Source organism: Centrocercus urophasianus, unplaced genomic scaffold, assembly GCF_019232065.1.
Source record: "Centrocercus urophasianus isolate 14NV4802_14NV808 unplaced genomic scaffold, USGS_Curo_1.0 seq_14, whole genome shotgun sequence".
Lineage (NCBI taxonomy): Eukaryota > Metazoa > Chordata > Aves > Galliformes > Phasianidae > Centrocercus > Centrocercus urophasianus.
In genome coordinates, this window is record NW_024884586.1 from 15367384 (window position 1) to 15382767 (window position 15384).

Here is a 15384-nt window from a genome sequence, read left to right on the forward strand (position 1 = left end):
CTCAGTCTTCATGTTTTGTTTCTTGTCACTCGGTACATAACAGGAAAGCCTTACTAGTGTTGTCAAGAGCAGAGGGCAGATCTGAACGAGGCTGTGCTGTGTCCAGGGAAGAAAGGTGCTGGATGCTGTGGTAGGGCAAAGAGCAAGGGCTAGGGGAGGCCTGTGAGGTGTTTCAGTGTCTTCAGGAGAGATGCGGAGCAGAGATCCTGGCTGCTTATGAGCACTAAACATCTCCTAACGCGTGTTGCAGCAGCATGCGCCTCAGCCAGAGCAGTCGAGGTAATTAGTCAGTCTGCCTGCGTTCCTCCTTCAGCCTCAATTAATTATGTGCTCTCTTTAACTTCTTGTCAGAACCGTTCTGTAGTGGTGTTACATGATGTTAACCAGCTGCTACCTGCTGCTTCCATCGATAGTTTATAAATACTGTACAAGGGACTTGAAAGGCCAGCTTGTGAGAGCAAACTCTGCTCCTGCTGCTCTTCTGTTTCCATGAGCACTTGGTCTAAGGAAGGAACAACAAGATGCTGTCTGTGCTGGTAGCAAATACAGCATTTACAGCAGGCAAATGCCTCAGTATGCTTCGAGGAGAAAGCTGCTGTCTCTGGTGTTTATTGACTGAAATGCAAACACAGGTCAGCAATGAGAAATGTGGGTGGTTTCAGCAAAAAGAGCTGTACTGGAATACACACAGCAGTGGCAGTTCCTTGGGCAAGGATTACAGGGAAAGAAGGTTGTATCTTTTATTAGTCCTGTTGATAATGCTGAGGGAGACGACCTTTTAAACACGCAAGTGTCGTTTCTCATATCTGAAATAGAAGCATGAGCCTTCAAAACTAAATAAATACATGTCAAGAACACTTCTCTGAGTTTAGCAAAGTTATGTTAATGACTTCAACCATCTGTTAGAGAAAATGTAGTTGTGAAGCTGGGATGAGTTAGGATATGTTGGTAGAGAAGTAGTAATAAAGTTGTTTGTCTCTTAAGGATGGCATCAAGTGGCCACTGCAAAGGTCTCTGGGGACCAAGTTTTCATTGCTTGCTTTTGCTTTTTAACAGTTACTTTTTAGAAGATTTAAAGAAAAAGCCTAGAAGCAGTGCTGTACTGGCTCAGCGTCCTCTCCACGTGGCAGCTGAACCAGAGCCACTTCAGATTGTTGAACCTTGCACTTAAAGTGTAGTATATTTGTGACCAGTCTCCTAACCTTTTCAATTACCTTCCCTCTGAATTGCAAAGACATTAGCCTTGTCTGAATGCTTCCTTATACTACACAGCTGTGCTAACACAAGTTGTAATTTACCTTCATTACAGCACCTACTGCCAGGTAACCTCATGCGGGCCAGCAGATGTACAGTCACAAGAAAAAGTGTAAAGTAACCAGCATAAAGTAACCATCTGCTTAGGCTGCCGTGCTGCTTTTTTGGAGTTACCAGGTTGCACCTGAGAGCAAATTCTTTATCTGGCCTAGTACCTGATCTAAATGAGGTCCAATTCTGTGACTCCATGAAGAATAACAGTGCCCTCAAATTGGCTGGGAGGAAGGTGATACCCGCTTCTGCTTCTCTGATTTCTAAGATTTAACAAGTCCCACAGCTATTAGAGATCTCTTAGGGGTTCTTGGAAAATCTCTCTCTCTCTATGAAGGGATGTGCAGTGCTGTGTTTTTTGGTTGGACAGCAATGACAAATCAGGTACTTTGAGTATTTATGGGCTACAAGATTTTTGCTGCACGGAGTTAAGACACCATTGCTATTCTGCAGAATGAAATTATGACTTGGTATGACCATCCATGAGAATGAAAGCAAATAATGACATTATTTCATTAAAGTATCACTTCACTGACGTCACATTTTGCTCAGACTTGGTGAGAGCAAATCAGATCACTGAGCCTTCAAGTTACATCATCTTGCCTCTGTCACTCACTAACTGTTTACACCTTGGGGATCAGCAGAAACAGCTAAAAATATTAACTCCTTGCAACTGATTGGCTACAGAATATAATACACAAAATTCCTTTTCAACCCCTGGCATCTTTACTTCTGTGTCTTCATGATGAATCATAAATGCTCTTGTGATAGTGACATGTCTGTTGACAAATTGTCTACAAATAGCTTATTGACTTCTCAATTGCATGCGTTATTTGAAATCATTCAGAGATTGTTTCTTGTTTTGCCGGTTGTTTACAAGCAACTACGTTTTATTATTCAGTATTCAAGTGTTCAGCTTCCAGCTGCACAGTTCAGTTTGGATTTTGACAGAGGTCACACAATAATATTTCCTCTCCTTGACTAAATGCATATAATCCATAGGACCCAGCTTCTTGCACAATTATTTGCATTGAATGACAGAATTCTTATTCTGCAGCCTGTTTTCAACACTTGTTTAAAAAGAATTGTTTTGGTTTCCACTGATCATCTTGTTTAGAAGGGTATTTATGGAAATACTCATACACAGTGGATATTGTCACAAATGAACAAATTTGCTGTAAAGCTTCAGCTGTTTACTCATCTGCATTTCTGTAAATTTAACAGTTCAGCCATCCTCTTACTCTGATATTAATTTTACCATACTTGTTTATTCTGTATGTGAAAAAACCAACTGTATGAACAAGGTCCACCTATGTATCGTTAACAGTTGTAAGCAGTTTCTGTGGAAACTGCTTATAGTGACCTCTGTCATCAGTGCTGGCTGTGTTGTTCCAGTTGGTTTTAAAAGACTTTTCTTCTGTGTCCTTAGAACCCATCAGTTCTGTTCAAAGCTGCAGTTCTGTGAGTATAAAACCAGTAAGTATGTATACTCCCACGCTGTCACTGGATGAGGAGGAGCCATTCGTGGAGTAATAGCCTCACACCCTCCTAGCTTTGTCCCGTGCCTGCTGCCTCACTGCCCCTTTCTCTTTTTGTTGTCTCCACCTACCCCCTCTCTGGGGAGAGAGGATCAAAGATCACCTGTTTGGAGATGTTTCAGCCCAAGGACTGTGCTGCAAAGCTATGCAAAAGGAAGTGTTTGAAATTCTTTTACATGTTTCCAAAGTTGCAGTGAGAAACATGAACTCTGGCTCCTCAAATATAAGGGAAAATTGCCCATGAAAAACTAAAGTGTCCAAAATATAAAATTTTGTTTCTGTTTCCTGTTACATTTTTGGATCATTTTGAAAACGTCTCTCTTTCTTTGCACATTCAAAAGACCACAGTGTGAGGCAGTACGTATCTGCCCTCTTTGTATTACGTTTGATGTACACCTTTCTTTGGTCCCTGCAGTTCAGGGTTGTGTTTATTGTAAGCGAATGTTTAGTGTCTGCCTGGAAGAGCTCCTTGTCTGGATTGAATTTTCTGATTGCGGGACTCTGGAAGTAGCCGTGCAGTGAGAGGGGCCCTGTTGAGCACTGCATACAGGGAGATGCTGTTGAATCTTGTGGCTCCTTTTAGTGAGGGCTTTCTTATTGTGTTGGTAGACAGTTGCTGTGGCAGAACAGAGCTTGGTGAGGAGATGACACCATTTTATTTTTTGTGACTTGGGAGGGATGTCTGATGCTTTGCCCAAGTGGACTGAGGTTGCGTAAGTGTTGAGAAACCTCTAAAGGCTGAAACCAGTCATTACCTCCTAAATGAGTAAATGAGGGAGATTTCACAGCCTCTGAAGGCTTCACTCTTTCCCCCAATCACTGGGCTGAGTCCTTATGTGCCAGAAGACATCGCACAGCTCCTGGAAATTATTTACTCCTGGTCCTGGCTTGAGCTCTCTTTAGCCTACTGCATCTTGCTGACTGGTAGCCAGATGACTGAAGTAATCATGGGCTGTAAGCATCACGTGAACCAAAAAGGAACAAAGTTTTCCTCTCAGAGGAGCTCTCCTCAGCTTACTGCAGCTAGAAACTGCTTTCTGAAAGCCTCTGAACACCTCCATCCGAAACACAGAATGGCTGTAGGAAGCAGAAGCAGGTAGTATTCTCTTAGCAGCTTGGCCATAACAGTGCTGGGAGCCATATTTTATTCTATAAAGTCCTAACAAATAATTCAGCAGAGGGGCTTTGTGCAGTTGATTCTTTTGTCATGGAGTGGTTTGCAGAGTGCAGTCCCTGCCTCATTAGTCTTCATGCTGCCCGCTGAAGACCCTTATGGCACTGCACACTCAGAAGGTAAGTGCTTGTAAAAGCTCCTGTGGTTGATTGTGAGGCCAATGGGCTCATTTGCTTCACACTTTTTCTTAGTCTTTTACAACTAGTGTCAGTCTCTTTACTTTTTTCTCTGTGTCAGTGTTTCTAGTCTGGTACAAAATGCTGAAGTACTGAAGTGCCACTTATTGAGATGTTGAAAAAACCTGAAGTTGAAATATAACTTAAAAAGAAAAAAAAAAAAGGATAGACGGAAAGGTCAGGCAAAGGTGAGTCCATGTTCATTTTCAAGAAGTACCTCAGCAAGCAGCTCAATAATAGAAAAATACATTGCAAGTCCTGGTTGGGAGAAATAGCCCTTGCAGTAAGCTAAGAGTACACATAGTCTTGTCAGGAGCAGAGCTTGGAGTCAGAAGTGCTCTGTATTGCACAGGCTGATACAAAGCTGCATTTTGGCATTCCTTACTTGACCAGGCTCTAAGAACAATACAGACCATAAAACTAGTATGATCAGTATGTATTTTATTTTGGAAACCCTTTTAAGGTCGTGGGACAAACTGGCAAGGCAGAAGTCCCACCTTTGCAGTGATGTCTTAAGTTTTGAGAGTGCATGAGATTTTTAGGCTCCATGCTTTCAGAGGGCCAGGTTTTTAAAAACTGTTGAGTGTTTCTTGTCTGAAGATCCTCAGGTAAACAGCTTGAGACGTTTTTATAAATGGAGTTCCCCAAGTCCTAACTGCTTCCGTAGCTCTATCTTCCAGAGTGAAGCTTTCCCACATCCATCTCTCTGGGATCTGGTCGTGCTCCTGTTGCAGACACAAGGACGTTTGTCGTTGTTCCCAGTGGAGCTGTAGTTTGCTTGGCTGTCATCCCTCTTGTGTTCAGCAGGCCAGAAGTGTTCCTTCACTAACTGCCTAACAGACCCCTCCAGGAAGAGTATTCTCTGACAGTGTAGTGCTGATGAACCAAAGAGCTCTCTTTCTGCAGCTTTCAGAGGAATGGCTTCCTATTTCTCAAGTTTTCGGACATCTTTTGGGAGCTGAATTTATTCACTGGTGTTGCAAAACCTGAGGAGTGTTTTGTTCTGCCTGTGCCCTGTAATAACAATAGTCCCTAAGCTAAGCTGCCTGCCCAGCTCCGTGCTTGTGACTTCCATTATGCATCCTGGTTTTGATTACTGGCTATTTAAAGCTCTTGCATGAGAGGGCAGAAGAGAAGAATAGTGGGATGGACTGGGGGTAAAAGAAGGTGTTGAAAAACATTTGCAGATAGGGAATGTGCTCTTGAAGTGAAAGCTGGTAATGGTCCTCAAGAGCACCATCACAAGAAAACACCAGCCAGAAATAATGAACTGCCTTCTCCCTACTTGGTCCTTTCTGATGCACTCCTATTTTGCCATGCAATATAAACTGGCTTTAAGGTGCTTACACAGCTTAGCTGTGGAAAAAACTACTTCACCTCTGTACTTTTGCCATGTGTCAGAATTGCTAATACTAGTAGGTTTTTGAAAAGTTTTGACCATTTTTACATTGCATTTCAGAAAATGTCTATTAGATCTGCTCTGGTGATGACAAATTTTCCCTTTCTTTCAGGGATCAAAGAGTAAAAAGAGAAACAAGTCTCTTAAAACAATTTTCTATTTGAATTTTTCTGAGAAAAGAAGAAAAGAATGGATGTATCCCTTTGCCCCTGATTATAATGGAGTTTTTCCTTTGCTGTTGCTTGTCCCACTGACCCTGTGTATTCTCCATTCCTTGCAGTAGTTTTGTGCTGAGTTTCTCTAGTGCAGGCTTCCCTTGTGCTGCCTTTCTCTCGTGCAGGCAGATTAAACACTTTTTAGGCCTTTAAGATTAATACTGTTAAGCGTATTTACATTCTGGCATTTGATTCTTGGCTCTTGGAAAATCCATAGGTAGTTCTTTATGGCCCAACTTTTCATTGACTGCAGTTTCCTCCTGTGGACAAGCCTATTCCTCAGTGATGGTGTGATTTCTGACCAGGGCAGTTGAATGATACTTCCAAGTGTGCTAAGTGTCTCTACTGGCTTATGCGTTCTTCATAACACAAAGTTAATTTTTACTGTGGTTTACTTGGATGATCGCGTAGGCAGAGCCACCTGAAGTGCTGTGAAGAAGACAGTATAGGCCAGCAGAAGGCTGGGTGCTATGTGATGGTTGGGGTGATGGTCATGTGTGGGAGAAGGCCCAGCCTGTTCAGTGGGGAAGGAGCACAATATGAGTGTAGAGGAAGGTTTCTCCCGTGCCTTGAAAAATCATCTTCCTTTTCTTTTTATGCTTGTCAGTCTGATTTCATGATCATAAAATTCATCAACCTGAAGGGTTGAAAGCTGCAAGACCTGTTTCTGGGATATGATAAAAATGCCAAAATATGATACAATGGCTTTGTTACTCTGGTCAGAAGGATTTAGACTGAGTTGCAGGCATTGGAATGGAATTTCACAAGCTTTTACTCTTCATTTCAAGAGGATAATAGAACTGCATTGCATATCCTTTTCCATAGCTGCCCATGTCTTTCTCCGTGCCCTTTACCATTTGATTATTGGGTTTTGTGTGCTTTTTCCTTTTGAAATACTATTGCTAAGTCCTTTAAAATTATTATGTCTTTGAAGAAAAACAATCAGGTCTTAAGAGGCATTTTTGGGGGGCGATGGGAATCTGGAGTTTGTTTAAAGAAAGGGGATCTGGAGAAGATAAAGCAGAGAACTCAGCTATGCAGAGCTGATGATGCATTCCAAAAGATAATTGAAGAGCTGTACTGCTCTACAGAGTGCTCTGTTCTATATTGTTATTATTTTTTCACTTAAAAAGCTTTTGAAGCACCAGAATCACATGCACCTATATTATATACAAACCTATGGGAACCAGCGGCCCATGTCTCTTTCTTGGAGCGAACAAATGACACTGATTCCCTGAGCAGAAATCCAGGCCTTTGCAAATGAACATCTTCACTGCCACATACTTGAACTGCTCGAAGCAGCCATGCACAGGCTACAACGTCTCTAGCACCTGTTTTCTTTCCACCCTTGGATGCTTTCATAATTCTGGGAACACCGTGCTCAGAGGTGTCAGTGTGTCTGCTCAGGTGGATCTGAGGGAAAAGAGGTATGAGAGACAGATGGGAGCCTTAGAAAAATACTGATATAAAACAGCTGGATTACCAGAGCTAAAGGAGTTATAGACCCGAGTGTGATAGTACAAGTGCTGTGCTGCAGTATCCCAGAGAGCAGCCAGCCCTCTAGTTAAGTGAGGGTGATAGCAAACCTGAAATAACAGTTCGGACTGACAGAAAGCCTTATTTCTGCAACCTGGCAAACAAGCTAAATGTTTATGTACTACAAGCACTTTGAATACTTATTAAAAGAAGTAAAAAGAATAGAAATGCAAATGCTTTTGTTAGGCAACCAGCTTCCTTCCAGTGGGTAATTCAATCCTATTGCTCAGGAAGTGCCATTGGTTTCTTTTTCATTAGGTTTAGGGCACAGAGGGCATTTGGATTAATGAGAGGCAGAAATGGTGGGAAAATACTCTGTTATCCGTAGCCTTTGGTCAGCGTGGGTAATTAGTGAAACCTTCACAAGCAGTAGCTTTCATTTCATTGTAATTGCAAAATAATTATCTCATCTGGCAGGGATATCATCTGTGTTGATTAATGACATACAGGTAATATACAAAACACCTGCTTCAGAAGTATGTGAGCTAGAGTGGTTCCAAGTGAGTTGGTCAGCTGAATACCCCACAAGTAGGTGTACTGTACACGAAATAGCACTGTTTGCTGTTCATTTTAAGGGGGTGGAATTTGCCTCTTTGGGGCAGTTTTTGAGTGCTGCTGAGAATTTGTTGTCCTTATTGGTTTCAGAGCCCATAAACTTACCCCCTGGAAATAAGAATCAAATCAGTTGGTTGTGGACCTTGTTATTGGGGATGAACTTTAGAATCTGTAACAAAACAAAACCAGTAACAACAACAAAAAACTTTCAGAGAAAGATGTGAGAACAGGAAAGGAAGAAACAATGATCTCCATAAAGATCCATAAAGAGTGAAGATGTTCCATTCACAGTTCTGCCACTGGTTTCCTCCAGCATTTCTTTGGATTTCTGCTTTACATCTCCAGTGTGGGCAGTGTTAATATTTCCTGCATGTTGTCTTTTTAGGCAGCAAGCTCTTTGGGCAGAGCCTCCTGGGACACTTGTGTCACCAATAGTAACTTGAGGGCAGGAAGGTGTCTGGAGGCACGTTTTTGGAAAGAGGGACAGTCATTTCCTTTTCTTCTTCCCCCCCTCCCCCCTCTGTTTTTAAAATTTTTTTTATTTTTCTAAAGGAGCTCCACTTTAGTAACCAAGGAAGTTAATGCATTTTCTGAAGTTTAACTGTTAAACTGTTAGTAGCTTAGTGTGTCAGTGGGCTCCATGGATTCCTCCTGATAGTCATCCCCTGTTGCAGTGGTTCTGCACATGTATCACTGTTTGCTGTTCTGTTGGTGCAGTTCAGTAGGGCAAGCTAAGGTCTGGAGCTGCATCTGCTGCTCTGGGAACGCCAAGCCTTGCATCTGATCTGGAATGCCAGTGAGCCCATATAAAGCTGTTAATGTCTGCTCGAGTGTTTTTTTTAGTCCTCATTACCAACCTAATAGAAAGATAATTCCTCAGCTGCTGTTCCAACCTGTGGGATTTTACCCACTTAATTAATTTTCTTTCTTGCTAAGAAAGCTCTTGTTTTAATGCAAAAGGAGCTGTGCCCTACTTGCTTTTGAGGGACTTCTCATATCTATATCAAAGGCAGCGAGGCACAAAGACCCACTCTGCTCTTCTACCACCTCTTTGCACTGAAGTGTGAGCTTGTGCCATGACCCAAGGATAACAAACTGCTCTCCCACTGCCTTCTGGGAGTTCAAAATGCCAGCCTACTGCACCTCCCCATGTTGGCGAGCTGTCTTTGTAAATAAATACAGATATCAAACAATAAACAGATGCCTTTTTAACATACACTGTTTCAGGCTGTAATGTTCCTTTCTGCTGCAGTTCGTCTCAGCATCTGTCAAGTCATTGCCAGCTCCACAGCTCCCTTTCAATTGTATTTAATGTACAAAGATTTGTGTTATGGTGGGTATAAAATAGGATCAGGAGCTGGCTTGTTTTACATCTGTTTTCGTGTTACTTGTGATTTATAAAATGTGAAACATGAATGCTTCTGTGTTCCTTCCCATCTCTGTGTCAGGGGATAGTGCAAACTCTTGTTCCTTATGCTTGATCAAGTGGCTTTCTGCAAGGATGTGTATGATTACAGAAGTGTACTGGGATGTAAAAAAAAAAAGTCATTTGCAAAGCATATCACCATCAGAGCCCTAAAGTTAACAAACACCAAAGTGGGGGAAGAAGCTGTGAACCAGGGTCAGATGGAAAAAACAAACAAAACCCAATTCATTCCAGTCCTTATGTTGCAACAGACTGAAGAGGCAGGGCCCAAAGCCCCAGGGGTGCACCTCAGTGCAGTGCTGTGGGAGGATTGGCTGCTGGCTGCTGGGCTGGGTCAGGCTCTTATCTCTGCTAGTAGCCAGCAGGGGTTAGAGAGAATGTAAGAGCAGGGCAGCTAATCAGGAGAAATGCCATGTTAAGCTTCTGTTTGTTTTTGTTTTCATATTAAAAATGTATTGAGCCCAGATGACCCATAATCTATAGGGTTAAATCCTCTTTTGAGAATTTACCTATGTGGTTAAAGGAAGCATTGGGTTCCATAATGCTGCAGTCCCTTTCTGTCTCTCTCCATCAGCCCCATAGAAAGTCCCTACTTTTTATTGTCCTCATCCACTTCTCACATATGCTGTTGGTTTTGCTGGAGGGAGATGCAAAGGAATCACACTAATTAACAAAAATTAGACTGTTCATGCAGGTGGCAAGTCCTGAAGACAGCTCTGTCAGGTTTCTGTGAGATCTGCTGAAAGGAGAATATTCCCTCTGTCTGAGATGCTCTAAATTGGATTAGATAGGAACATAGCCGTGCTAAGAGGGAAGACGCGATCCTCCACTGGAGCAGAGGATTTAGGCGATCCATAATATCTCCTGTTTCCTAATGTTCCTTGAAGAGTGATGATTGAAATCTCTCATCTGAGCATGTATGCACACAAGACAAAATGCAGTGTTAGTGGCCCTAAATGTATTAGAGCTCTCTGCTCCTGATCACAGCGGTACATCACCTGGAATAGTAATAGGGAAAGAATGGGTTTTACCTACAAGGGCAACACGATTATCTCCGTAATGGAAGGAGAAAATTGGTACTAAAAGTGGCTTTGAATGACATTTCTGATGTCTCTCAGTAGCTTGTGCACCTGCCTGTGACACTTCGTATATAATGGTTTCAGAGTGTGTTACAAACCTGAATAAATAAATCTTTTCTTTTTTCCCTGGCTGTCTCTGAAAGCTGGGAGGTACTGCCCAGTAACGTGTGTCTGAAAGGGCAAGGACCAAGTTCAGAAGGGTAGGGTTTTGTTGGGCAGCAGCCACTTTGTCCTCGTGTTGCTTTCTACACGCAAGCACTTGCACCTCTCAGACACTTTCACTTCCCCTTTTAAGAAACCAGGATGTGGGCAGTGCATGTGTGTTTGAATTGCTGGTTTGTGCAGAGCAGGGAACAGGCTTGTAAACAAACACCAACAGGAGGATGAAGCACAGCTGAGGAAGTGTGAGCTCACTAGGGATGTGGGCAAGAGCAACCACACAAGTACTGCTTCAATGTTCCCTTGCTCAGACCACATACAAAATGAGCACCTGTGTTGTGGAGTTTTGGCTGCTGCCCTGCTTCAGTGTCCTGCAGGGCTGTGGGGAGTGCTTGCAGAAAGGACCTTGCCCCCAGCTTGTTGCCTTCACCCTGGGAGAGCTGTTGAGCACTGTGATGCAGTGGAGCAGACAGTGCTCCAAGGGGCACTTGCACAGCTGCCATTGGCTTTGGGATGGTGGCAGGACTGGCTGTGGCAGAGAATTTTTGTTTTGAGAGAGGGCAAAGCAGTGAGTTAAGCGGGGATGGAGAGGAAAGGAGCAATGCTACGAAATGGGTTTGCATGGCGCCAGCTTAACGTCTGAATTGGAGCTGTCAGGGAGAATGAGATGCAGGCTCAGTGCTGTTCTCTGGAGAGAAGCACTTACAGAGAAATTGCTCTGTTAAGCGCTGGCTCCACCTCTGCCCCAGGTCTGGCTGACTTCTGTAAGGGGAAGGCTGACAAGGGTAGCCTTCAGCCAACCTCCCTTCGCATTGGCCTTCTTTTCCTTTTTCCACGCTCTGATTTACCTTCTCTTGCTTGCTCACTGCTATCACCACCTGTGCATCTCCCACCAAACCCTTCTCCTCCTGGCTACATTGGTATCTTTACCCCATACTCCTGGCCTCTCTGCTCCTTCACCTTGCCCTCTTTTTCGTTCTCCTCTTGTTCTCTGCTCAGAGCCTTTCTCTATCCCACCTAAGTGGAATAAAAAGTAAGATTTGTCTTCCTAGAGTTGTCAGGGTTTTTGTCAGATGGTTCCCCTCACCGCGTTTAGATGTGCAGAAAAAACTTGATCTTTACCTGAATAGGAGGAACTGACTGAGACAAAGTCACAATCCTCCTTGGGCACAATATCCAGGTATGTGTCTTACGTGTGTCACTGATGTTTCCAACAGGTTGAGCAGCCTGGATTACTGCACTGAGGTCCTGAAGCAAGGAGACCAACTGATGTGTATTTAGCACGGCCCAACTTGTGGTGACCAAGCACTTCTCTGGAGGCCTGTCCCTCCGAGCAGCACACAGGTAAGAGGCAGCACTGCTGCTACTCAGACTGCTGCTGCTGAGCTCTGCCCTGGCTGGGGCTTGCTGCAGTGGGCTGAGCAGAGGATTTTTCTATTCATTTGGCACTGTCACCTCTGCCTGACATAACTGTAGAGGTGAAACTTTACATTGTGTTTACAGAGCAGGAAATGCTTTTCATCAATAACGTACTTCAAGAGGAACAAGACTGCTTGTATGGATAAGATAAAAATAGGTTAAAAGCGTGGGAGGAGTATACTGAAAAAAAGGAAAAATCTTACATATGTATAAGCTATTAATAAAGTAAAACTTAGACCTTTTGTTCTAAAAAAACTTTATATTGAACATTATCTTAATATAAACAGAAAGTTTTTTAAGAAAAGGAAGAAAGAAATGTATATGGGGGAAAGGGGTTAAGTAAGAAATGAATTTAATTGTTTACTTTTGGACCAGGGAAGACGTTTCAGGTCAACCAAAAGGGAAAAGAAAAACCAAACAGAAGAGCCCTGTAGTTCTGATTGCGATGACTCATGGAAACCAGATCTAGAAAAGTTGAGGCTCTTTAGTCCAAACCCTTAATCCCCTACTAGTATGAAACATTGTTCCCAATGGTGCCTACCAGTCCTGTTTTAAATGATCGGATTTTCCCTTGTCCCTTTGGGATACTGTTCCACAGTCTAATAGAATTAATCTGCTTACTTCTCTTTCAACCTCTGACCACTGCAGATGCAATTAGCAGTAGGCGATGGGAGGATTCTGTTTCCTATGCTGTATTATGAAGGCTTAGGGCTGTATTGTGTTAAACCAGACATCGGTAGCAAGCGTGCATGCAAGAGTGTGGCTTATCTGTCAGTACTCATTACAGCCCCATAAACGTCTTTGAACTAGAATTCTCAGACTCATAGGAGCTTTTCTACAGTCGTAATTTAGGATCTGATAAGGCATGGACTAATGTATTCGAATGCCTGTGAGAAAAAACAGTATGGTTGGAAATTAAAATTAAATGTAGAGTCATATACTGCTTGTGCTAGAGACTCTGTTAGGCGATTGAAGTCTCTGTTTCTGGAGCGTTCTCTAGCCTTTTGATTTCTCTTCTGAACAAACTGGTAGGGTCTATATGATTTTTATTTTTATTTTTAATATGTCAGTGGTGACTGAGGAAAAGTGTACCTTTTCAGATGTGAATTTTAGGACTTGAATAAAAACTGTGGGCTGATGCTAACGGAAAGTCTCTAGCCAAATAGTCAGTTGAATATAAAGCCAAATAAATTAGAGATGAAAATTATAGCTGGTTTTAGTCTGTGTTCCCACTCATTACAAATCTGAGCTTTCTTCTGTGATGTTTCATCCGTTTTGCTCCTTAAATTTGGAAGTGTTCTAGCAGCAAGAACTGTCACTCAGCTTCTCAAACACATGGATGGGGTTTGAACCTGTTCATGCAGGGAGGCTCCAGCACCAGCTGATCTGTACAGTCTGATGCTTGGATTCATCCACTGTAAGTGAATTAAAACACACAATCAAACTGGAAGCTATTGCAGTGTAGTTGCTGGTGGGTGTTTGACTGAGACTGCAATGTGAAGCAGGGCCAGGGGTTGTGAAGAGCAGGGCCAGCATTCCACATGGGCTTTATTCAGTGGTATTAAGGGAGAAGTTACAATCCTGCTCCTCCTCCCTTCCCATAAATCCCTGACTCTAATGTGCCGTAGCTTTTCTGGACTATTTCTTCAAATAGAAAGCCTCAGTATAAGCATATCCACTGGTCCCGCATTTCATTATTGAGATAAGTTAATTAAACTTATTAAAATTTGACTGTATTTATCAGATCAAAATTTCTTAAACTGAAGATTGAGTTAAAAAGCTTTGATGTGTTCTGTGAGTCCAGTGCTAATTTGCCCATTATTTTTAATTGGTTGAAATTCTTTTCAAGCTTGGTGGTTGGTTGCTTCATGTGGTTTTCTAACATACTTTAAAGGATGGGAAGGTGGTGAATGAAGCAGGGTGTAATGATCCATAACAACATACGTTCCCTGCCCCACCTTTGCCAGGCAAGCTTCATTCCTGTGAAAGTGTAAACCCAAGGCAAAAAACTACAGTTTCTCCTTCATTCTTCCCTTTTTCTGTTGCTTTATCTTGCTGCTCGCTTTTTAAAAGCACTGCATTAGCTGGGGGGCTGTGAAGTAAAAAGCATTCTTTAATACAGATGCTGGTTGATAGTCCTTTCAAAAGCTGCATTTCTCAAGCTGGGAGCTATTGACCCCTTTCAGTGCAGTCACAAAGAAATCCAAGAGGAAATGGAGGGTGAGGACCGGCAGGGAATATATATATATGTACAATTTCCCCCCCCAGGTTGTCTTCTCACTCCACCTCCTGCTAGACTGGCTATTGTGTGAGACCCACATGGGATACCAGTCGCCATATAAGGAGAATTGCATCATGCTGCATTCTTTCTAAAAATTGATTTTTTACAGTTGCCTTATATTTTTCTTCCTCCTGAAAGTTTTCCTGCTTTTGTGGAAGATCTGGTCTAAAGGAAAGCAGTAGATTCCAGAACTGTGTGTAGTGTCACGGTCTGTGCAGAGCTCATGGGAGCAGGGGATTATCTTCTTGCACCCTCTTGTAACGGGGAGACAGTCTTCAGCATAGCTCTTTGTGGCTGCCAGCACTTCTGACTCCCTGGGATACCCTATAAAAATCAGCTGACTTTCCTTTAAGAATCTATTGATTCATCCGGTAATAATCTGCCTATTTTCCTATAAGAACCTGTTAAAAATCTGTTTAGCAACTGGTGATCTTGCAGACTTCTTAAAAAAGCAAAAACAAGCAAAACAAGGAGCAAACAAAAAGAATGTTCCCTCTTAGAAACAGCAGCATTTTGGGTTTCATTTGCCACGGTAATGTCCTGGAGTGGGTTTGCAGCAGGGGAGAAGGAGGAAAATACTTTCTATTAATGTTTTCTTTTGCAGAAAATTAGTTGCTTGGTATTTAGAACTGTGTATGCATTGGAAATCAACCTTTTTTTTCCTTTCTGTAATGTTGAGACAGCATTTCTCAATTTCTCAAATTTTCTTAAAATTACATGTGGGCTTTTTGAAAGATTTGTTTTTAAGAAGGCCTAGAAACTGGGGCTGCATTGACCAAAGGAAGGAGATAGCATATTTGGGAGGTTGTTATATTCTGTGAGTTCTCTTCAGACTGTGCGTTGAATTGCTAGGAAAAGCTGTGCTACTCTCATCCTTCTGCAAAATAAGTTTTCCCGGATAACCTTCTGTTGTGAAAAATTGGCCTTGTACTAAACTTGTAATTGTGAGAGCTTCCTGAGATGCTTGAGTTTGCATCAAAATAGAGGGGAAATGCCCACATAGAAAAACACGGGAAAACTTTCTTCACAAAATACAATTTGGTGCCTCCTAGATACTGCCCATTGTGATAGCAAAATGAGGTGGCACTGACTTGCTGGGTTCTCAAATTACCATTGAATTGG

General features: G+C 42.4%; 1 protein-coding gene across 4 annotated transcripts in view; it reads left to right on the plus strand.

Annotated features, from left to right (window-relative positions):
- The window catches only part of TSPAN18 (tetraspanin 18), a 104334-nt gene that overhangs the window by 40422 nt on the left and 48528 nt on the right, over nucleotides 1-15384 (plus strand). For all 4 annotated transcript variants that reach the window (XM_042814377.1, XM_042814380.1, XM_042814379.1 and 1 more), the window contains one exon: nucleotides 11780-11906. The gene's annotated coding sequence lies outside the window, so the exon portion shown is untranslated. The remainder of the gene's footprint in view (nucleotides 1-11779; nucleotides 11907-15384) is intronic.